Consider the following 23,679-nt stretch of genomic DNA (forward strand, 5'->3'; position numbering starts at 1 on the left):
CTCTCCTTATAATTCAAACACTCCATTCCCAGCAACATCCTGGTGAATTTCTTCTTAAGCCCCTCCAGCTCGATAATATCCTTCCTATTACTGGCTGACCAAAACTTTCCACAGTACTCCAGAAGAGGCCTCACCGACATCCTGTACAATCTCAACTTGACATCCCAACTCCTTTACTCAAAAGGTTTGAACAATGAAGGTAAGCATGCTAAACGCCTTCTTAACCACCCCATCAATACACGATGTAAACGTCAAAGAATCATGTATTAAAGATCTTTTCATAATGATTTAAAAAATAAATTTCTAAAAGTTTTCATTAAATTTTAGCTTCTATTTTAAGCCAATCACAATCTTTTACATTGCAGTCGAAAGTGTGACTTAAAAGTCTAAGGATTCAGTGTTTTATTTTAAAAACAATCTGAGAATAATTTCATATCGATGGTTGCTTACCGAGTTTACAATGTCATTGCTACAAGTTGACTGATAGTGCTTTGGCTTGGCACCAGATTTGAATTGAAGAATGATCTACGGGTCACAGAGTAAGGGGCTGACCTACTGCCTGTTCAAGGGAATCAATATCATTTATATCTTGGCACTGTGAATGAATTTTGCTATAACAGCACTTGCTTGCTTTTAATTTATGTATACAATGAAAATTTAATTTGTATTTTTAAATAAATGATTGCTTACAATTAATTGTTTATTTATCTGCTTTGCTAGACCCTTCTATCAATCCACTCTGAACAGTTCTAATCTTCACTATACGCTTCCTCTCATTGTTACATTTCCTCAAAAATATTACTCCACATTTCTCAGCACAGCATTATATCTACTGTCTGTTTGATCACCTTGTTAGCCTGCTGATGTCCCCCTGCATTACGCTTTACAGTTTGTTACCTCCTCATTTGATGCTATAAAGAGAACACAGCAAACATTCTATTTTGCTGAGAAACATCAATTTATCTGGACTCAGCTTTCTGTCCGAGTCCTACCAAAAATATAGGAATTCAGGCTGCAGTAATTTACTATTACTGACCCTAAATTGCTCTTTGTTTAGAAAATTTACTTGTTAGTAATCAATATTCCTTTCATCAAATCCACTTTTACTATTCCCCATTACATGCTTAAGAGTTTACTGATTTCGACTAATGATTAATGGATGCTAGAGAACCACTTTTATAGGATTTTACTCCTGTCATAAGATTGTTTCACTTGTGAGGAAAAACTGTTGTAAAACTCATACATCTGAGACACAGCATGTAAGCTTTAGTGTGGACGACAGTTTGAGCATTGGGAGACCATGTAATGCAGGTAAACATGAACTTCATTTTAGGCATTAAAGTTATGTGATTGCGGTCTGTGGAAAGTTTTGCATAGGAACGTAAGAAATAGGAACAGGAGTAGGCCATCTGGCCTGATCACTCTGCCATTTAATAAGATTATGGCTGATCTGTTTGTGGACTCAGCTCCACTTCCCTGCCCCACTCACCATAACCCTTAATTCCTTTACTGTTCAAAAATCTTTCTTTGCCTTAAAAACATTAATTGAGGTAGCCTCAACTGCTTCACTGAGCAGGGAATTCCACAGATTCATAATACTTTGGGTGAAGAAGTTCCTCCTCAACTCAGTCCTAAATCTGCTCCCCCTTGATTTTGAGGCTATGCCCCCCAGTTCTCGTTTCACCCAGCAGTGGAAACAACCTTCTTGCTTCCGTTTTATCTATTCCCTTCAAAATTTTATATAAAAGATCCCCCTCCTCATTCTTCTAAATTCAATGAGTACAGTCCCACTCTACTCATAAGCCAACCCTCTCAATTTGGTGCTACATTCAAAAAATCAATAATAACAGAATCATTAAAATTGGATTTCTAAAGTGAGATTACCGTTGGAAAGTATATTCTTTAGAGATAGATATGATAGTTATTGCATATGGCTTTATTCGTTTGTATTTGTGCGGACCTTAAAATTTGCAGGATCTTTATTTTGGCAATGCCTTCTTAGTTGCTACCATTGAAATAAGGACTAAATGAATGAAATGTAGCTATAAAAGACTACATGTTGAAACAGAGCCTTTCTATTCTCCTCCCCACCCAGTGTTCATCCGTGTGCACTTTACCCAAGTGACGTGTAAAAATTAGAAATATGGCTACTATTGTTAAAATGTTTCACGCCCATTCCTGCAGAGTAACTGTGATTCTTGCTAATTAAGCATGAAACACTGGTTAGATTTTCATCTTCACCTTCAGGTGTGAAGCATTGCCTACTTTTCATCCTTTATTCTTTGCCTTGGCAAAGAGGAAAGCACAGGAAGAATAGTCAGGATGGCTTTGCCAAGGGCGTTGTTCTACTGCTCATTATTTCCACTCTGTGCCTTGTCCAGATGGGAGGAATGATCCACTGTAAGTGCTAACTGGATAAATTTTGTTACAAGCACACATTTTTCTCTTTGCAGTCCATTTGGTTAATATTTTACAACACAGGCAGAGAAAATGTAAATCTGTCCCAATGATTCCAAATAAAATGTTTTGCATAATAATTAATAACTTAGTAACTAAATTGGCAGACAAGTTAGGGCTCTGTCTTCTGACAGCTGTGTCTCTGCATATGCCCGTGATGAATTGAGGTGACAAAGTAAACACATCTTACTTCCAAAAAACTGGAATTGCAATCCTGAATAAACATTAATTGCACTTGGCATTAAACTCCATTTATTGTCAGAAGACTGTATATTTCAGGAATGCAAAGATTTGACTAGATAAACAATTCTTATGGAGCAAGACCTTGAGTTGCCTTTTTCTGAAACAACTTCTCATTGTTTAAAATCATAATGGTTCAGATTTTAAAGATAATGCTTCCCATTACTAAAAAAGAAATTAGACAGCAATTTTAAAATATACATGCTCTAGTAAACTCAAAATCAGGAAGTTGCTGCCCAAGTTGCCCAGCTCCTTTGGAAGCTGCACTATATCAATATCTCACAGAGATTTGACTCTGAAACCCATGGAACAGCATGAGCCTGCTGTATTTATATGATAGATCCCCACTACTAATACCAGCAGATAATAGGTTTTTAACAGTAAGCCCTCAAATTATTATTGATTACAAATAGACACACTAGGTAGAGTAACAATGTACAGGATATGAATATATTTGAATTGCTATGCCAACAGGGCTATCCAAAAGAAGAACTCTCACAGAAGTATGAATTTGTGCAGTTTTCCTTTTTCTTTCAGAGTGTTTCCAATACAAAAGCAAAAAGTAATGCACATGAACTAAATAAACAAAATATACAAGAGTCAGGATTGAATGGAAAATAACTCATTCTTTAAATGAATTAAAAGCGAAATATGTCAGATGCTGGAAATCTGTAATTAAAATGGCATGTGCTAGGGAAACTCAGCAGATCTGGCAGAAATTGAGAGAGAGAAGCAGAGTTAACAATTCTGGTTCAATGATTCTTCTTTGGAACTTCTTCAGAACCCAGATTTGAACAAGAGTCATTAGAATTAGACTTTCAATGTTAACTATTTTTCCCTCTCCATAGATGCTGGCAGACCTGCTGAGCTTCTTCAGCACTTTTAGTTTTTATTTGAAAGGGTGGATTGAAGGCGCTATTTAAACTACTTCAAGAATGAAAGACTAAATTGAGCAGTTTCAATATCAACGGCAATGATTTCATATCAGTGGAAAAATATGAACTTAAAGGAAAAAGGAAGTTAAAAGGCAGCTCTTTCTTTCAAAGTATTTCAAAGTCTCAACTTGCTTTGAAAGTATCACTTTTAAATCTCCACATTAATTTGTAATTGTTCCAAACAGGTGGGAGAGAATGGCTAAAGTTGCTGCTCCCTTTCCATTGAACGTAATCAGTATGCTTCAGAGAGGAAGATGTCATTGATAAGGAATTTAATACCTGAAAGGGTCAACTGACATCATGTAACAAGTTGTGCCATGAGGATATAAATAACTGCTCCTGGGCAGAGCTAATCTGTTTAGAACCAGTTGTTTTTCTACTGCTAAGGGCCGTTCAACTAAATAGAAATGCGTACTTAGTCTTAAGCTGAACCTAAGGACTCACAAGTGACTACCATGTGATTCAGATGCAACGTAACAGTTATTAAATACTATGTAATAAACTTAATCTGTTCAACACGACAGAGTCTCTCTTTGGCCAAAGACTTGAATGGGCAGCCTTGGTAGCAGTAAGTTAGACTAATACAAATAGGAAGGATTGGTGGCAGTGAATCTGCCTAAGGGCATCTCAGACAATTCTGGGTTGACATTGCCACAACATATACTAGAGATCTACTTGTTTGTTTTTTAAAGCCACAGAGTGGGGGCAATTTGTAAACCAGCAGGAAGCTTCTTGTGAGTTTAGTAAGAAAGATTATTTAAGCTTTAATTTTATTTAAGCCCTCATCCCAAAATAGTTTTCTATGGAATCCATTCACATACTCTCAAGACAAGTAGTAACACCCTTTTACAAGTTGCCTACAAAAGAAACAGTTCTTCATTTGAGTGATTGCTTGTTCTAGAAAACATGTTGTGTGCTTAATGAAAAGTTGTTTCAATCCCAAAGCACAACTTCAACAGCTGAAGTCACATGTTGAAGAGATGGAATTTTTTGCAAGCTACAAACAGAATGACCAACCATCCAGACCGGACAGGACAATCCCATATTTGAGGGGATTGTCCCGTAAAGTTTGCCATTGTGAGGTTGTTTTGATTTTCAATACTCATGCGTGTGCAGTACACACGAGTGTGTGTTTTACGTTCTTAATCCATTGGCCCAATGCATTCAGTTCAGCAACACACCAAACCTCCACAGGCTCAGAGACAAAACCTCTCCCCCAATCACATAGGCTCATCTGTAGTGCCTCCTCCTATCCCCACTCTCATTGGTCCAGCAGTGCCCCAATGTCCCACCAAACCATCGCTCTGCTCCGATGCCAAAGTGTCTGCAAATTGATTCCCTGAGAGTTGGTCACCCTGGCCTTCACTGCTTTGAAGATACTCTCCAAAGTTTTGGTGTTCGCATCTACTGACATAATTTTGTGCATCTGATCTGCAATTCTCACCATTCAAGTATCAGTGTAGCAGGGAATTGTCGTGAGGGGAAACAAACACCAAGTTTCACTTCACAGAAGCCAAGACCCCCAAAACAGGCTTTACAGACTGAGAATTGGTTTCCTGGGCATATCTGAGCAAACTGAGCCTCAGGGTATTAGGTCCTGTAGTTATTTGCTGCTAGCTGGAAGACAACCTCCTGCATTTCTACTGTTTGGAAAAGTGAGCACCAATCTTAACTTTGTTGTAAATTTCTGCAAATATCCCTGGAAGCTACTAAAAGCAATCTGCTGCCCACAAATACACTCTCTGTTTTGAATCATATCAGGTATCAACAGGCTGCTTCACCAGCACAACAGCAGACTTGACTATTGTGACAGGATGCAGCATTTCGGGTTGTGGGGGTGGGGTGGGAGGCTGGGGGAAGGGACGGAGACTGGGAAGAATTAGAAGCATTTTAAGTCGAATCACCATTTTCATCTTTTACCCCCACTCATGAGTGACTAGCACGTCCCTGTTTGCTCAGGACTGCAGAACGCAGCGTTAAACATCAATGAAGTTCTGTAGGATAGAGACCAATTACTACTCAGTCCTGTGTAGGATGATAATCTGACTGTGCAGGGCATCAGCAAGGGCAGGAATGCATTGTTTTCATCATGCGGATAATGATGACTCTTTCGATGGCTATAGACATCATTACAATGAACAGACTCCTCTAATCGCTTTCCACTTGTGTGAAATGTAGCTGGAAGAGCTGACTGAACTTCACACTTGCCACTCTAGAATTATTTTCTTTATTGACCAAGGCTAGGCATCTGCATCTAGCTAGGCAGAACTTGGAGTCTCCTTCACACTTCGATATTAATTTAATAACCATAAGCACCTCCTAATATCATTATTGGCCTCTTACCTCCATCACACGGTGTAGTAGGCCCAACAGCTTTAGTTGAGGGGGCTTATGTTAGACATGGGAGGGCAATATCCTTTTCGTAGACACCATTATAATGTCATTCCCCCTGCTTTGAACCATCTGTATCCTCTGAACCTGAGACCCAGCTCCCTCACCCAGACTTGCATTGCATGCCTTAGGGGGAGCCCAGATTGATCCAGGTTCCTCAGTGCGATGGGTTTGCATATAATCTCAGCTGATGCCCCTACTCCCACCTGACTCTGCTGGAAGTACAGATCTGCTTAATACAACTAGCTTTGCTGCCTTTTTAGCAAAGCTGTGTGGTCAGAGCACCCATACTATACAGCCTTGAGAAGATGCATCCCCACCCAGACAAATTTGTAATTACAGCCTGTTGCTAAGTCTGTTATTTTCCATTATAAAATGTGGGTGTACTTTGAACAAATTGTATTCCCTTGGGCTTCCTTTACCCCTTGAGTGTAATTCTACATTCAACATTGTTAATTAGGATACCACCTCTAGAAACTGGAAAAGATTAGGAACAGTAGGAAATTCATTGAAATGGGAGATTTGTCAAGCTCGGTAATTGATGATACAAGCTCATGGGTTAAGTACAGGGGAGCTAGATAATTCATCCCATCTTAATGCTTCAGACCAGAGAGATTTCTGTACCCAGTCCCTCATTGTAACACATTATTTCTCTTAATCAGGTTCAGGGTGTTCTGTCTTCCTGGAAGTTGATTCCATGCATTTAATCACTCTGTACGAAGAACAAGTTCCTGATACAAGTTGTGAAATTATATGTTGGCTAGTTTGAACTTGTGTCCCCGAGTTCAACTGTTAGATTTCAAGTCAGAGTAATTCAATATTTTGGATTAAACTTTTCTATAATATAATAATCGCATATCTACTTAAAAGCTCATGTCTATCAAGTCTTTCCTCATAACTCAAAAACACAACATGGGGAATCAGTGTGTTAACTCATCTCTGCAGTGCCTCCAGCAACTGAATGCCTATCTTGTTTCTTAGTGATCACAACTGGAAACAGTATTCAAGGTCAAAGCACCAGTTTGATTTTAACTTCTTCTGGCATGTATTCTGCTGTGCTGCCCATGTAGTCCAGCATCCATTCGCCAGGCTGATTATTGTTCTGTCTTGCTGCCTCTAGGTCCCTTTAGTTTCAAGTTTTACAGTACGTTCATGCAGTGTTTGTGTCGTCTATTTTTTCTTCCTATTTATTTCACCATTTCACCCTTGTCAGCATTAAATTTCATCCAATAGTACTCCGACTTATTCTCTCATTTCTGAGCCGCCAAAGTGAATTTGATGTGTGCAAATGTGAGGCTACTCATTTTAGATTCCAGAAAGACAAACTGGAATATTTTCTTTAAAATAGAAAATGGATAGCTATGGAAATGTACAGGAGTTAGGCGACTTAAACAAATCACTAAAACTAGAGCACAGATTCACTTCTGCCTGGCTCAATATTGATCCATTCAGCCTTTTTTATTATTGCCAGTGCAATAGGAAAGATGTATCCCTTTAAAGGTGCAATGTTTGTTATTATGTTGCTCCTGACTTTCTCCACGACCAGATCACCAAAGAACACAGAAGACTACAGCACAGGAACCGGCCGTTTGGTCCACCATGTCTGTGCTGACCATGATGCTGTTCTAAACTAATCACATCTGCCTGTGCATTGTCCGTATCTCTCTATTCCCTGTCTGTTCATGTGTTTGTCTAAGAGCCTCTCATCGTACTTCCTTCAACCACATTCCCTGGCAGTGCATTTCAATCACCTACCACCCTCTCTGTAAAAAGCTTGTGTTACACATCCCCTTAAAAATTTTCCCCTCTCACCTTAAACTTGTGTCCCTAGTTTTGACATTTCCAGCTTGGGAAAAAGACTCTATTCACCGTATCCACGCCTCACAATTTTATATACTTCAAATCAGGTTGCCTGTCAATGTCAGATGGTCCAGCAAAAACAATCCAAGTTTTCCCAAACTTTCTTTGTAGCTAATACACTCCAATCCAGGCAATATCCTGTTAAACCTCTTTTGCACCCTCTCCAAAGCCTCCACATGCTTCCGACAGTGTGGCAACCAGAACTGCACACAACAATCTAAACATGGCTACAACATGTTTTACCAACTTTTATACTCAATGCCCCAACTTCTCTCCCCTACCTCCTCTCTTACTCTGTCCTGCTCCTAATTGGCTCATTGTCTCACTCACACATTGCTTCCACCCCATTTACCCCTCACTTGCAGCCTTGTTCTAAATTTCTGATTCACCTTTCTCACACCCAGATAACAGAGACTGACGTGAGGATCACTGGGAATCAGGAGGGGGGTCTCACTGGGGAATCAGCGGAGAGAATTGGGAGCTTGGGGTGGGAGGAAGTTTACTGGGGAAATTGGGCAGCAGTGCCTCAGGATAAGGGCTCCCTGGAAAGCATTACTTCAATTTTGAAGTACACTTAACCATTGTTTTTCTTAAGAGTTGAATGAGGAAAGAACACAATTAGAATCCCTGATAACAAAGTGTGGAGCTGGATGAACACAGCAGGCCAAGCAGCATCTTAGGAGCACAAAAGCTGACGTTTTGGGCCATCAGCTTTTGTGCTCCTAAGATGCTGCTTGGCCTGCTGTGTTCATCCAGCTCCACACTTTGTTATCAGGGATTCTCCAGCATCTGCAGTTCCCATTATCTCTGATCACAATTAGTATCCCTACTGTGTGGAAGCAGCCCCTTTGGCCCATCAAATCCACATATCCTCCAAAGAGCATCACACCTGACCAATGCCCTCTACCCTATCCCTGTAACCCTGCATATCCCATGGCCAATCCACCTAACCTGAATATTTTTGGACTGTGGGAGGAAACCAGAGCACTCGGAGGCAACCCACACAGACGTGGGGAGAATGTGCAAATTCCACACAGTCGCCTGAGGCTGGAATCAAACCTGGGTCTCTGGTGCCGTGAGGCAGCAGTGCTAACCACCGAGCCACTGTGCCACTCAGTTAGGACATTGTGGCATGTTACTGTAAAAGCCGTAACTGTATAAGTAACCAAAATATTATCCTCTACCTTAAGGGTGTTAAAATGTCTCAGTTATCTACAACCATGGTCAAATCCCATCTCTGCTCAAGTTTGTGTCTCAAACTGCCAAATATATTGGCCTTGGATGGGCATATTGCAGATTCACCAGAGAGATAGCAGGATTAAAGAGTTAAATTATAAAGAGAGATTGTATAAACTTGATTTGTATTCCCCTGGGTTCAAAAGATCATGTGATGATCTAAAGCTAAGGTTTAGAATGATGCATTTGATACAGTAGGTACAATGAAACAACTTTCTCTGGTGGGAGACCAAAGACAGTAGAGGGGGAAATCAGGAAAGAATATGAGCCATCTGGAACTGCATTCCCCAAAAGAGTAGATGCTGAGTTAATTTAAATTTTCAAGCTGGAGATTGACAGATTTTTGTTCAGTAAGACATATGCAGAAATAAACTGTGACTGCAGTTGAGGTAACATCCAACCTTAAGTTCACCTGGACCATCTCTGATACCTCTCTCTCCTTCCTGGACCTCTCCGTTTCCATCTCTGGCAAACATCTACAAACCAATATCCATTTCAAGCCCACTGACTCCCACAGCTACCTAGAATATATCTCTGTTCACCCAACTTCCTGCAAGAATGCCATCCCCTGTTTCCAATTCCTTTACCTCTGCTGCATCTGCTCCCAAGAAGAGGCATTCCACTCCCGGACATCCTAGATGTCCTTGTTTTTCAAGGACCGCAACTCCCCTCCACAGTGGTTGAAAACACCCTCAAACTCATCTCTCGCATTTCTCGCAACTCATCCCTCACACCCCCTCCCCGCAATAACAACCAAAACAGAATGCCCCTCATCCTCACGTACCACTCCACCAACCTCCGGATCCAACACATCATCCTCTGGCACTTCTGCCACCTGCAATCTGACCCCACTACCAAAGGCATTTTTCCCTCCCCACCCTTATCTGCCTTCTGGAGGGACCGCTCTCTCCATGACACCTTGTCCATTCCATACTTCCCACTTTCCCCATCCACCCTGACACTTTTCCCTGCAACCACAGGAAGTGCTACACCTGCCCCCTCAGCCCCATCCCAGGCCCCAAGAAAACGTTCCACATTAAACAGGTGTTCACCTGCACATCTGCTAATGTGGTCTATTGTATTTGCTGTTCCCAGCGTGGCCTCCTCTACATCGGGGAAATCAAGCGGAGGCTTGGGGACCACTTTGTGGAGCACCTGCGCTCGGTTCGTGATAAATGACAACACCCCCAGTCGCGAACCACTTCAACTCCCCCTCCCACTCCTAGGACGATATGTCCATCCTGGGCCTCCTCTAGTGCCACAACGATGTCATCTGAAAGTTGCACAAACAGCAACTCATATTTCGCTTGGGAACCCTGCAGCCCAATGGTCTCAATGTGGATTTCACAAGCTTCAAAATTCCCCATCCCCAACCTCATCCCAAAACCAGCCCAGCTTGTCCCCGCCTCCTTGACCTGTCTGTCTTTTCTCCCACCCATCCGCTCTTCCCACCTCACTGACCAACCCCCACCCCCACCTCCTACCTACCAGCCTCATCCCCGCCTCCTTGACCTGTCCATCTTCCCTTGACTGACCAAGCCCCATCTTAACTCCCCACTTACACTCACCTTTACTGGCTCCATCCGTGCCTTCTTGACCTGTCTGTCTTTTCTCCACCTATCTGTTCCTTTATCCACCTTCCATCCGCCTCCACCCATCTTTCTATTTATTTCAGAGCCCCCTTCCCCTTCCCTATTTCTGAAAAAAAGAGTCCAGACCTGAAACGTCAGCTTCCCTGATCCTCTGATGCTGCTTGGCTTGCTGTGTTCACCCAGCTCCGCACCATGTTATCTCAGATTCTCTAGCATCTGCAGTTCCTACTATCATAAAGGCTAATAACTCTGCTTATGTTCACAGGGCTCCTCATATCAGTTTAATTTTCAAAAAATACCACTGCTTATATAAACTTACTAATCATAATACTGCAGGTTTTAGCTCTTATTCTACCAGGCATCAGGTCGATGGGGTCTCAGTCAGAAGGTCCATGCCTCTGCAGTCTAAGGAGTGAGTCACAATCAGCCCATTGCTATAGAGACCAGGCTGACAAGTAGTTGGGGTGAGCAGTTAAGGCTCTTGGCAAGTTTCACTCTTCATACCACAAGCCAGCAAACCCAGCTAGTTTCAAAATCTTCAGTCAAAGCTAGTGAGTGCCAACTAGAACAATAACAAATATTAACACCCAACTGATTGTTTTCTGTACCGTTGGTATCGTTGGCGCTTTTGGATGATGATCCCTAAGGCTTGGCTCCCTCTGTAGGCAACTGTAACTGCCAAAGAACTGTCCAGCGGTGGCTGTGTCAGGGAGGTGTCACCTTCTGAGAAGGTCAATGGTGCAGTGTCCAGGGAGCGCACATCTTTTGGGCCCTAATGCCTGATGTTTTCGGGACATATGACATTTTTGTTCCCCTTTAGAAGCCCTCTGAATGGGGTTTGCTACATACCCTCCCTCATGTATCATGTGACTTACCCTGCACACTTAGTGTGCTCACTGTCTTTTGCGCTCCAATGTGTCACTTTTGACTTGCAATTCATTCAAAAAGATGATGGATAGCATGTCTCCTCCTACAGCAACTTCCAGCCTCAGCCTGACCATGTCAGTGTGCCTCAGTTTTTACATCCCCTTCCTGGAAGCCCATCCTATAACCCCACCGTTTATATCAACTTGGCCTTCCTATACTGGCATGAGAAATGGACATGCCAAGCGTTGTTATCATTCACAGCCCTCCCTCCGTCCTCACACGTCCACTCACCAACCCTTGAAGCCAGGATACTTCCTCCAACAGTGGATGAACAATACCCCTCCAACCCCCTCCATTACACCCTTGCCAGCCACTCCTTACAGTTTGTCACCCTTCAAAATCCTGCTGCCCTCCTTCCTGAGTGCACTGCCCCTTGTGGAAGGGCAGCTGTCCCAATCCCGAAGGCTAAAATGCTGGGCTCACTGCTGCAGCTGTAGCTACTATTTCACTCCCTTTTACCTGATCCCCTTTCCCTTTTGCCCTTGGTTTCTGAGGACAGACCCCTAATAGCCCGACTGTGGCCCACCCTCTCGATCAAAGTAATGGGGCAGCCCTGAGTAAAGCTTGCCAAGAGCCCTGACTGCTCATCACCCCAACGACTTGTCAGCCTGGTCTCTACAGCAATGGGCTGATTGTGGCTCACTCCTTAGACTTCAGAGGCATGGACCTTCTGACTGAGACCCCTTCAACCTGATACCTAACTGTAACCAATCCAATGGACTATTTTGGGAAGCTGCCCATAATATACGGTGGCAGGAACCCTGACTGTCAGTTGTCTCCTATCTCTTCATCGAGGATTAATTTGCTCAGAGATGGATATATGGCTGCTTACTTGTTGCACAACAATCTCTTCCACAATGTAAGCAAAACAAAGGAAATGGTCATCAACTTCTGGAAGCAGAGTGACACAATTCTCACTGGGCAGCAGGTAAATACCAAATGATAGTCATTATTGCTTTTTAAACACTTTGTTAACACCTCAATTGCCTCTTTTAATAATCACACAATCATCTCACCAAACACTCGACTAACCTGCTTGTCTGTATCAATGGTGCTGAGATGGAGAACGACTCTTACCAATTTTTATAGATGCACCATAGAAAGCATCCTATCCAGATGCATTGCGGCTTTATTTGGCAACTTCTCTGCCAGGGCTGCAATAAACTATAGAGAATTGTTAACACAGCCCAGTCCATCACAAACACCAGCCTTCCTTCCACGGACTCCATCCACACTTCCCACTGTCTTGGGAAAGTAGCCAACATAATTAGAGATTCCTCCCACCCCATTTATACTCATCAAACAGAAAATAGAAAAGTTTGAAAACACATTTCAACAGATTTAGTAGCTTCTTCCCCACTGTTACGGATGAACCTTTCATATATTAGAGTTGATCTTTCTCTGCACCTTCTCTGTAGCTGTAACACTATATTCTACATTCTGTCCTATTACCCTGACGTACATATGTAAAGTATGATTTATCTGGCTGAGTTTCAAAACAACACTTTTCATTGTATCATAGCACACGTGCCAATAATAAATCAAATCAAACATGAGGCGTTTGCCAAATAAGCTGCTGGCATGTGAAGGTGCGATACTGACATAGTACACCTGCTGTATAGAAACATGTCTGCCCCCTTAACTGAAGACAAGCTACCTGTTCGTGTGGGTGCACGCAAAAGCTTGGCAATGGCACAGCAATACAAGGCAAAACAGGGATATGCTCATGCAGATAGGTGCTAATAGCGCAAGCATCACTGAGCTACAGCCTTGTCTGCTCTGTGAGCTGGGGGCCTGTTCCTGTTTGTAAAGTGCCCCCACTGCAGCCCCTCATAGTAATTTGTTACTGCACTTTGCACAGCAAGTCTATGCTTCTAGTATACCAGTATACAGTAGAAATGCCAAGATGGTCAAGGTGAGCAGACAGGCATCAGATACCAATGTTCATTGAGGAGAAGTGAAGGTAACTGGTGCCCATTATTCTTGTTTGAAGCTGCAGTTGCAGGCAGTATGCAGTTGGTTTGAAGTGAAGTGAACAATGAGCAGAATTCGCCAGGTGCTCACTTTGGTTTCTCTGTCGTGTATTTCCCAACATCGAGCTTGTTTAGTATGAGAGTGTACGAATATTAAGTGAGCTAAGTTGCGGTGTTAACAAAATGATTACAAAGCGAAAACAACCATCAAGTGGCATCTCACAGCTGCCTAGTGAGAATCTCATCATACCGCTTGTGAAAAGCATAAAAGATAGAGTGGTGTTCTCAACACCAAGATGGGTCTTGTCACATTCTCAGACAATTCTATCATTCATCTTATCAGAACGTATACGGTTCAAACACCTACAACATTCTGTCCCTTTGTGTTTATTTCCTTGCAATCAACCAGGAAATTACATTTACAAATGTGTGCAATGTTGCTTTCATATTGTTAATGCCAAGTTACACCCTAATTCACTGGCAAGTCCCTTAGCATAAAATTGATGAAAATGGGCCAAAAATCAGCATAAGCAAACAAGACTTGTAACACTATACTTGCAAGAAAATATTTCTTATTGAATCTTAAACTACAAGTTTCAACTCATAACTGTGCGAGCAGCAGCGGAGGCAAGACGGACCCGGAAGACTGCAGCTAAGGTAAAGCAGTTTATTTTTAAAATTACTTACCGATAGCGGGCAGCGGTGTTTTTTTTCCCTCTTTCAGAGAAGGAGCGGGAGCACTAGAGGAAGTGACGAGGACCAGAGGGGCAGCCGGGAAGGAAAGCAGTGAGTATAAATACTCACCCTTCGACGCCAACGGCCATTTTGAGTGCGAGCAGCAGCGGAGGCAAGACGGACCCGGAAGACTGCAGCTAAGGTAAAGCAGTTTATTTTTAAAATTACTTACCGATAGCGGGCAGCGGTGTTTTTTTTTCCTCTTTCAGAGAAGGAGCGGGAGCACCAGAGGAAGTGACGAGGACCAGAGGGGCAGCCGGGAAGGAAAGCAGTGAGTATAAATACTCACCCTTCGACGCCAACGGCCATTTTGAGTGCGAGCAGCAGCGGAGGCAAGATGGACCCGGAAGACTGCAGCTAAGGTAAAGCAGTTTATTTTTAAAATTACTTACCGATAGCGGGCAGCGGTGTTTTTTTTTCCTCTTTCAGAGAAGGAGCGGGAGCACCAGAGGAAGTGACGAGGACCAGAGGGGCAGCCGGGAAGGAAAGCAGTGACCATATATATCAGCAAGGCGGCTTGAAGTAAGCTTTCTGGTTTTGTATTGAGTGGGTGTTCAGATAAGTGGGGTATGGATGCTAGGGCAGTTGCTTGCTCCTCCTGCAGAATGTGGCAGTTGGGAGATGTGGCACACGTCTCCGCTGGCTACATCTGCGGGAAGTGCACCCAGCTACAGCTCCTTGAAAACCGTGTTAGGGAAATGGAGCTGGAGCTGGATGAACTACGGATCATTCGGGAGGCAGAGGGGGTAATTGAGAGGAGTTATCGGGAGTTGGTCGCTCCTAAGGCTCAGGACGAGGATAGATGGGTTACAGTTAGGGGGAGGAAAGGGAACAGACAGACAGTGCAGAGATCCCCTGTGGGCATTCCCTTCAGCAATAAGTATACCGTTTTGGATACTGCTGGGGGGGTTGACCTACCAGAGGAAAGCCATAGTAGTCAGTTCTCTGGCACTGAGCCTGACACTGTGGCAAAGAAGGGAAGGGGGCAGAATAGAAAAGTACTCGTGGTAGGGGACTCGATAGTTAGGGGAATCGACAGGAGATTTTGTGGGCAAGATCGGGATTCCCGGAAGGTATGTTGCCTCCCTGGTGCCAGGGTCCGGGACGTCTCCGATCGGGTGTATAACGTTCTAAAAGGGGAGGGTGAACAGCCAGAAATCGTGTTACATATTGGCACAAACGATATAGCCAGAAATAGGTTTGAGAATATAACAAGTGATTTCAGGGAGTTAGGATGGAAGCTGCAGAGCAGGACGAACAGAGTAGTGTTCTCCGGTTTAATACCGGTGCCACGAGATAGCGAGGTGAGGAACAGGGAGCGGGCGCAACTGAACACGTGGCTACGCAGCTGGTGTAGGAGGGAGGGCTTCAGATATGTTGATAATTGGGATGCCTTCTGGGGAAGGTGGGACCTGTACAAGAAGGACGGGTTGCATCTGAACTGGAAGGGGACCAATGTCCTGGGTGGAAGGTTTGCTCAAGTAGTTCGAGAGGGTTTAAACTAGTATGGCAGGGGGGTGGGAACCTGAGCTGTATACCAGAGGTGAGCGTTGATGCAGGTGAGGCAGTAGCAAGAGGTAGACCAGCTAGTGGGAAGGAACCAAGGGATCGGTTAAAGTGTGTTTGCTTTAATGCAAGGAGTATCTGGAATAAAAGTGATGAACTTAGAGCATGGATCAGTACCTGGTGCTATGATGTTGTGGCCATAACAGAGACATGGGTTTCTCATGGGCAGGAATGGTTGCTGGATGTTCCAGGGTTTAGAACATTTAAAAAGAATAGGGAGGGGGGAAAAAGAGGGGGTGTAGCACTACTAATCAGAGAGGGTATCACAGCTACAGAAGCTTCCTTTGTCGAGGAAGATCTGCCTACTGAGTCAGTATAGGTGGGAATTAGGAACAGCAAGGGAGTAGTCACCTCGTTAGGGGTTTACTACAGGCCCCCCAATAGCAGCAGGGAGATTGAAGAAAGCATAGGTCGACAGATTTTGGAAAAGTGTGGACGCAGTAGGGTTGTTGTAATGGGTGACTTTAACTTTCCTAATATTGATTGGAACCTCCTTCGAGCAGAAGATTTGAATGGAGCTGTTTTTGTAAGGTGTGTTCAGGAGGGTTTCCTAACGCAGTACGTTGACAGGCCGACGAGGGGAGAGGCCATTCTAGACTTGGTGCTCGGAAACGAGCCGGGGCAGGTATCAGATCTTGTGGTGGGAGAGCATTTTGGTGATAGTGACCATAACTGCCTCACATTCTACATAGCTATTGAGAAGGAGAGGATTAGGCAGAATGGGAGGATATTTAATTGGGGAAGAGGAAACTATGATGCGATTTAGACATGAGTTAGGAAGCATGGACTGGGAGCAGTTGTTCCATGGTAAGGGAACTATAGACATGTGGAGACGGTTTAAGGAACAGTTGTTGCGAGTGATGAGTAAATATGTCCCTCTGAGACAGGCAAGAAGGGGTAAGATTAAGGAACCTTGGATGACAAGAGCGGTGGAGCTTCTAGTGAAAAGGAAGAAGGTAGCTTACATAAGGTGGAGGAAGCTAGGGTCACGTTCAGCTAGAGAGGATTACATGCAGGCAAGGAAGGAGCTCAAAAATGGTCTGAGGAGAGCCAGGAGGGGGCACGAGAAAGGCTTGGCAGAAGGAATCCGGGAAAACACAAAGGCATTTTACACTTACGTGAGGAATAAGAGAATGGTCAAAGAAAGAGTAGGGCCGATCAGGGATAGCATAGGGAACTTGTGTGTGGAGCCTGAGGAGGTAGGGGAAGCCCTAAATGAGTTTACGAAAGAAACCAACTTTGTAGTGAATGAAACCTTTGAAGAGCAGGTGTGCATGCTGGAATGGATAGAGATAGACGAAGCTGATGTGCTGAAAATTTTGTCAAACATTAAGATTGACAAGTCGCCAGGCCCGGATCAGATTTGTCCTCGGCTGCTTTGGGAAGCGAGAAATGCAATTGCTTCGCCACTTGCGAAGATCTTTGCATCCTCGCTCTCCACTGGAGTCGTACCTGAGGACTGGAGAGAGGCAAATGTAATTCCTCTCTTCAAGAAAGGAAATAGGGAAATCCCTGGCAATTATAGACCGGTAAGTCTCACGTCTGTCGTCTGCAAGGTGTTAGAAAGGATTCTGAGGGATAAGATTTATGACCATCTGGAAGAGCATGGCTTGATCAAATACAGTCAACACGGCTTTGTGAGGGGTAGGTCATGCCTTACAAACCTTAGAGTTTTTTGAGGATGTGACTAGAAAAGTTGATGAGGGTCGAGCTGTGGATGTGGTGTATATGGACTTCAGTAAGGCATTTGATAAGGTTCCCCATGGTAGGCTCATTCAGAAGGTCAGGAGGAATGGGATACAGGGGAACTTAGCTGCTTGGATACAGAATTGGCTGGCCAACAGAAGACAGCGAGTGGTAGTAGAAGGAAAATATTCTGCCTGGAAGTCAGTGGTGAGTGGAGTTCCACAGGGCTCTGTCCTTGGGCCTCTACTGTTTGTAATTTTTATTAATGACTTGGACGAGGGAATTGAAGGATGGGTCAGCAAGTTTGCAGACGACACAAAGGTCGGAGGTGTCGTTGACAGTGTAGAGGGCTGTTGTAGGCTGCAGCGGGACATTGACAGGATGCAGAGATGGGCTGAGAGGTGGCAGATGGAGTTCAACCTGGATAAATGCGAGGTGATGCATTTTGGAAGGTCGAATTTGAAAGCTGAGTACAGGATTAAGGATAGGATTCTTGGCAGCGTGGAGGAACAGAGGGATCTTGGTGTGCAGATACATAGATCCCTTAAAATGGCCACCCAAGTGGACAGGGTTGTTAAGAAAGCATATGGTGTTTTGGCTTTCATTAACAGGGGGATTGAGTTTGAGTCGTGAGATCTTGTTGCAGCTCTATAAAACTTTGGTTAGACCGCACTTGGAATACTGCGTCCAGTTCTGGGCGCCCTATTATAGGAAAGATGTGGATGCTTTGGAGAGGGTTCAGAGGAGGTTTACCAGGATGCTGCCTGGACTGGAGGGCTTATCTTATGAAGAGAGGTTGACTGAGCTCGGTCTCTTTTCATTGGAGAAAAGGAGGAGGAGAGGGGACCTAATTGAGGTATACAAGATAATGAGAGGCATAGATAGAGTTGATAGCCAGAGACTATTTCCCAGGGCAGAAATGGCTAGCACGAGAGGTCATAGTTCTAAGCTGGTTGGTGGAAAGTATAGAGGGGATGTCAGAGGCAGGTTCTTTACGCAGAGAGTTGTGAGAGCATGGAATGTGTTGCCAGCAGCAGTTGTGGAAGCAAGGTCATTGGGGTCATTTAAGAGACTGCTGGACATGTATATGGTCACAGAAATTTGAGGGTGCATACATGAGGATCAATGGTCGGCACAACATTGTGGGCTGAAGGGCCTGTTCTGTGCTGTACTGTTCTATGTTCTATAACTCTAATTCATGCACATTAGGTACCTCCACCTTGAGCTTTTGCTAGACTATGGTAGTTTATTTTCGACACAATTCTTTCAAAATCACCCAAATCAGTGCAAAACTTACAAATCAAAAATTGAGATGGACCAGCCGGCACCCAACTACACATTAGAAAAATAAACAGACAGCAAACATAGCCCTATCAACTCTGAAAATCCTTCCATATCAACTTCTGGGGAACTTTGTGCCAAAGTTGGGAGAGTTGCCCCACAGACAAGTCAAGATGAGACAACAGTCTGATATTGTCGTACTCACTAAGTCATACTTTATAGATTACATCCCAGACACCCCATCGATGTCACTGGGTCCTTCCCCTCCCACTGGCTGAACAGCCCTGCCAGTTGTGGTGACATTAGGATGTCTCATGACATCCGATCAAACATCAGCAAGGAAACCTTCTGCTAATTAGCACATTTCCTCCCTCAACCCCAACATTTCAGGTTGCTGGATCGTGTCTGCAGCAAATGGTGGGGTAAACTAATGAAAGGGAAAAACCTATCTGATCTCATCCTCAACCATTTACATGTTACGGATGCATCTATCCATGACAGGATTGATAGGAGTGACCAGTGTATAGTCTTTAGGGAGAGTGTCTTTCTACAGTGTGGAAGCAAGTCATTTGGCCCACTGACCCTTTGAAGAGCATCCCACCCTGACCTACCCCCTACCCCATCCCTGCATTTCCCACCCTAGACACAATGGGAAATTTAGAAAGGCCAATCCACCTGACCTGCACATCTTCGGACTGTGGGAGTAAACCAAACACCAGGAAGAAACCCACACAGATAGAGAGAATGTGCAAACACCATGCAGAAAGTCATCTGAGGCTGGAATTGAACCTCATGATTTTATAAACTTCTATCAGGTCACCCCCTCAGCCTGACGTTGCAGAAAAAAACAACCCAGCCTGTTCAGCCTCTTCTTATAGCTCAAACCCTCCAATCCTGGCAACATCCTTATCAAACCTTACTGAATCCTTTCAAGTTTCACAACATCCTTCTACAGCAGGGAGACCAGAACTGAATGCAATATTCCAAAAGTGGCCTTTTTGTCTTCATTTTTCATTTGAGTCTTTATTTATTCAAATAACCTTTCATATAGCACCTTAACAAATGTCTTTTGGAAATGCAAAGTACAAAACATCTACTAGTTTCCCTTTATCAACCATACTAAAAGAAATAATGTTATGGATAAAAATGTGAAGCAAAATGCTGTGGGGTGCTGGAAATACAAAATAAAAACAGTGTTGGAGAAACTCAACAGGTCTGGCAGAATCTTTGCAGTCTGTCATGACTTGTCTTTGAAAGGGATATTCCGAGATCTTCCAGCTCTGTATATTACACTAACGTGAAACTCTGGCTCAATGGGCGGCACGGTGGCTCACTGGTTAGCACTGCAGCCTCACAGCGCCAGGGACCCGGGTTCAATTCCAGCCTCGGGTAACTGTGCGGAGTTTTGCACATTCTCCCTGTGTCTGCGTGGGTTTCCTCCGGGTGCTCTGGTTTCCTCCCACAGTCCAAATATTTGCAGGCTAGGTGGATCGGCCATGCTAAATTGCCCATAGTGATCAGGGGTGTGTGGGTTGTGGGCGGATGGGTCTGGGTGGGATGCTCCAAAGGGACGATGTGGACTTGTTGAGCTTAAGGGCCTGTTTCCACACTGTAGGGAATCTAATCTAATCTCAAATGGAATATTGAGTCCAATTGTGGGAGCCACATTTTGGGAAGAATATGAAGGCATTAGAGAGAGAAGAAATGATTCCACAGTTGATGAACTTCAGTTATGTGATCTTGGGCTCCTTGCAGGAAGGAAGATAAGAGCAGATTTGATAGAGATGTTCAGAATAATCAGGGGTCTGGACAAAACAAAAGGTGAAACTGTTCTTACTGGCAGAAAATTCAACCAGGGGTCACCAATCTAAGGTGATTAAACAGGCAATAGTGGCATGATGAAAAAATTCATGTTCAGCAAGTCTTCAGAACCTGGAAGTGATAGTGTTGTAGAGGCAAATTCAATGAAGGACCTGAAAATAAAAGGATAGTTATCTAAAAAGAAGGGCAAGGGGCAAAAGAGAAGGAAGTGGAAATTAAACCAGGAATTTCCTGGAACTTTTTCAGCAGAGTCCCGAGGAGTGGGGCTGATTGTTGCTTGCTTTATGGTGAAACATCACTAATTCCCTTGATCATTTGAGCCACAGGAGGCTACAGCCACTCACGAAGAAAGCAGCACATATGCTCCTTCCCTATCTCAAGCCTCATACAAATAACTAACTCAATGAATTTCCTGAATTCACAGATTTCAAGTTGCTCATGGGGTTCTGATGCAGATCAAGCAAATCATTTGTTGCATCTCCTGTCTTAAAACAGTACCCATGCTTTGAAGCAATTAATTGTTTGTGAAGCTGCTTGAGACATTTCAATGAGATGAAATACACAACTTTCTTTTGAAGCAAAGAAGCCTGAGGAATGCCTGACCTTACAACATTAAAGGTATTCTATAATTGAAGATATCAATTACAGGCAATTGTGCATAATTGGTGGGTATTAGCAACTTGCACAATATGGAACTGCTTCCTCTGTTAAACAGCAGCCTGACAAATAGCTGCCTCTCGAGGCCTTCACAACCTGAAGCGTGTACATGCTGTGGGATACGCTAAACCATGGCGTGGGGAAAGACCACTGTCTGAGGTGTTTCTGCTGAAGCTTAAATGGGGGCCTACTCAGTTATTAGATTCTCCTAGTGCTTCAAAAAGCATAAATATTGGTATTGTATATGTAAAAGAGGTCTCTGATGGTTTTTGAATTGAGTGAAAGTCCAATGTTTTGTTTACTTACTTGATATGCAACCATACAGAACCATACTGCTTTTTGTGACAATGTACATACACAGTTTTTTTTTTAAACGAATAAAGTCTATTTCTGAAATAATAAAAGTTCTCAGGCAGAAGATACAGAAGCTTAAACACATGTACCAACGGCTTCTTCCCTGCTGTTATTAAATTGCTGAATGGACCTCTCTAATTTCAAATCTGATGTTGATCTTGCTTTGAACGTACACTGAAGCTATAACTTTGTATTCCTCGCTCTGTCTAAACACCCCATGATCTGTATGTTCTTATGTGTTATCTGGCTGTACTGCATGCAAAACAAAACTTTTCACTGTACCTAAGTACCTGTGACAACAATAAATCAAATCAATTAGTGTCCTGGACCCAACTATCCTCAGATACATATAATGAGCATGTCTTTTTATAAAGAACAATTTTAAAATCATTTTGAATAGTTTAAGAGTAAGTAATCTGACACTTGTGGCAAACGTCATAAATAATTACAGCAAATATTTTATCAGCTAGCATCTATGGGAAAATGAGTGCTAGTTGATTAAATATTTCAGATAATCAAGAGGAATGCATAACTGCAGTAAATCCTGACCAAGTGAAGTTTCCAGACATCAACATGCCTAAAAAAAAACTATGTAGAAACATCAACAAACCTCCCAAAATCAATGTAAAAACACAAAGTACTAGAAATGTAATGCATAAGGTATACACGTCATTGTTATACTTTATTTACAACATAAATACTCTTGACATGACATGAATTGCATGCAGTTCTGGTCACCCCATTACAGGAAGGATGTGAATGCATTGGAAAAAGTGCAGAGGAGATTTACGAGGATGTTGCCTGGTTTGGAGCGCAGGCCCTATGAAGAAAGGTTGAGGGACTTGGGTCTGTTCTCATTGGAGAGAAGGAGGCTAAGAGGGGATTCAATAGAGACATATAAGATGGTCAGAGGATTAGATAGGGTGGACAGTGAGAGTCTTTTTCCGAGGATGACGACTTCAGCTTGTACAAGGGGGCATGGCTACAAATTGAGGGGTGATAGATTCAAGACAGATGTCAGAGGCAGGTTCTTTACTCAGAGAGTAGTAAGGGCATGGAACGCCCTGCCTGCCAATATAGTTAACTCAGCCACATTAGGGGCATTTAAACAATCCTTGGATAAGCGTATGGATAATGATGGGATAGTTTAGGGGGAGGGGCTTAGATTAGTTAGCAGGTCGGCGCAACATCGAGGGCCGAAGAGCCTGTTCTGTGCTGTATTGTTCTATGTTCTAATCATGGTATTTTAAGTATATAATTTTTGCCGGTTTATCAAGAGAGGTGTTGACAAAATGCCAGTTAAAACAAAACTTGCTATGTTTGAAAAAGCTGTGATTGAAGTGGATGCAGATGAACAGGAGATGCTTGATGGCAAACAGATGAAGCTCTTATTGGAACAACATCTTAATTGGACAATGGACGAGTGACCTGTTCCTAATGATAAGGGTCTTTTACTTGCCAACAACCATGTGATTCGTTATCAGGAAATAGAACAGCTTGGGGCTGGGAACAAGGAATAGAGAGGTATTTTGACCTGTCCCAACACAACAGAAGTTTCTGCAGTCAAAGCCCACTTGAAAATCTGAGAAAAAGTTAACCTTGTCTTTAGCAGTTGCTGTGAATTTAAATTAATTTTACAAATGAAGCAGCCACGTTCTGCCTCTTGCAAACCAGTGGAAGCAGAAGGAAATGAAACGTCAGGAAGAATCAGTTCAGTAAGAATCAGAATTTCAGAATAGTAAGAACCATCTCACCAGAGATTGGGAACAGACTACTGAACCATCCTCCCAGTTCTTCCTTCTGTTCATGTGTATTTTCCGCTGTCCATCAGTGTGTTAGGGAGAGTTTGTTAGAGGATTAGAGTTTTAATTTTTAGTGTTATGTGCCAACAGTTTCTAACTGTTTACTGGTAGCTAGAGTTTAATTACTTGTAATAAAGAGTTATTCTCATTCAGTAGAGATCTGCTC

At 43.2% G+C, this 23,679-nt stretch overlaps 1 protein-coding gene and 1 long non-coding RNA gene across 2 annotated transcripts in view; one reads left to right on the forward strand and one right to left on the reverse strand.

The window, feature by feature from the left end:
• The window catches only part of LOC125458537 (collagen alpha-1(XXIII) chain-like), a 188,884-nt gene that overhangs the window by 96,169 nt on the left and 69,036 nt on the right, over positions 1-23,679 (reverse strand). The gene's annotated exons all lie outside the window — the stretch shown is intronic.
• On the forward strand, positions 14,390-22,039 carry LOC132210471 (uncharacterized). The gene is made up of 2 exons (XR_009446613.1): positions 14,390-14,708; positions 21,125-22,039. It is a non-coding gene; the product is annotated as an uncharacterized LOC132210471 (long non-coding RNA).

The sequence above is a fragment of the Stegostoma tigrinum genome, chromosome 13, assembly GCF_030684315.1.
Source record: "Stegostoma tigrinum isolate sSteTig4 chromosome 13, sSteTig4.hap1, whole genome shotgun sequence".
Classification (NCBI taxonomy): domain Eukaryota; kingdom Metazoa; phylum Chordata; class Chondrichthyes; order Orectolobiformes; family Stegostomatidae; genus Stegostoma; species Stegostoma tigrinum.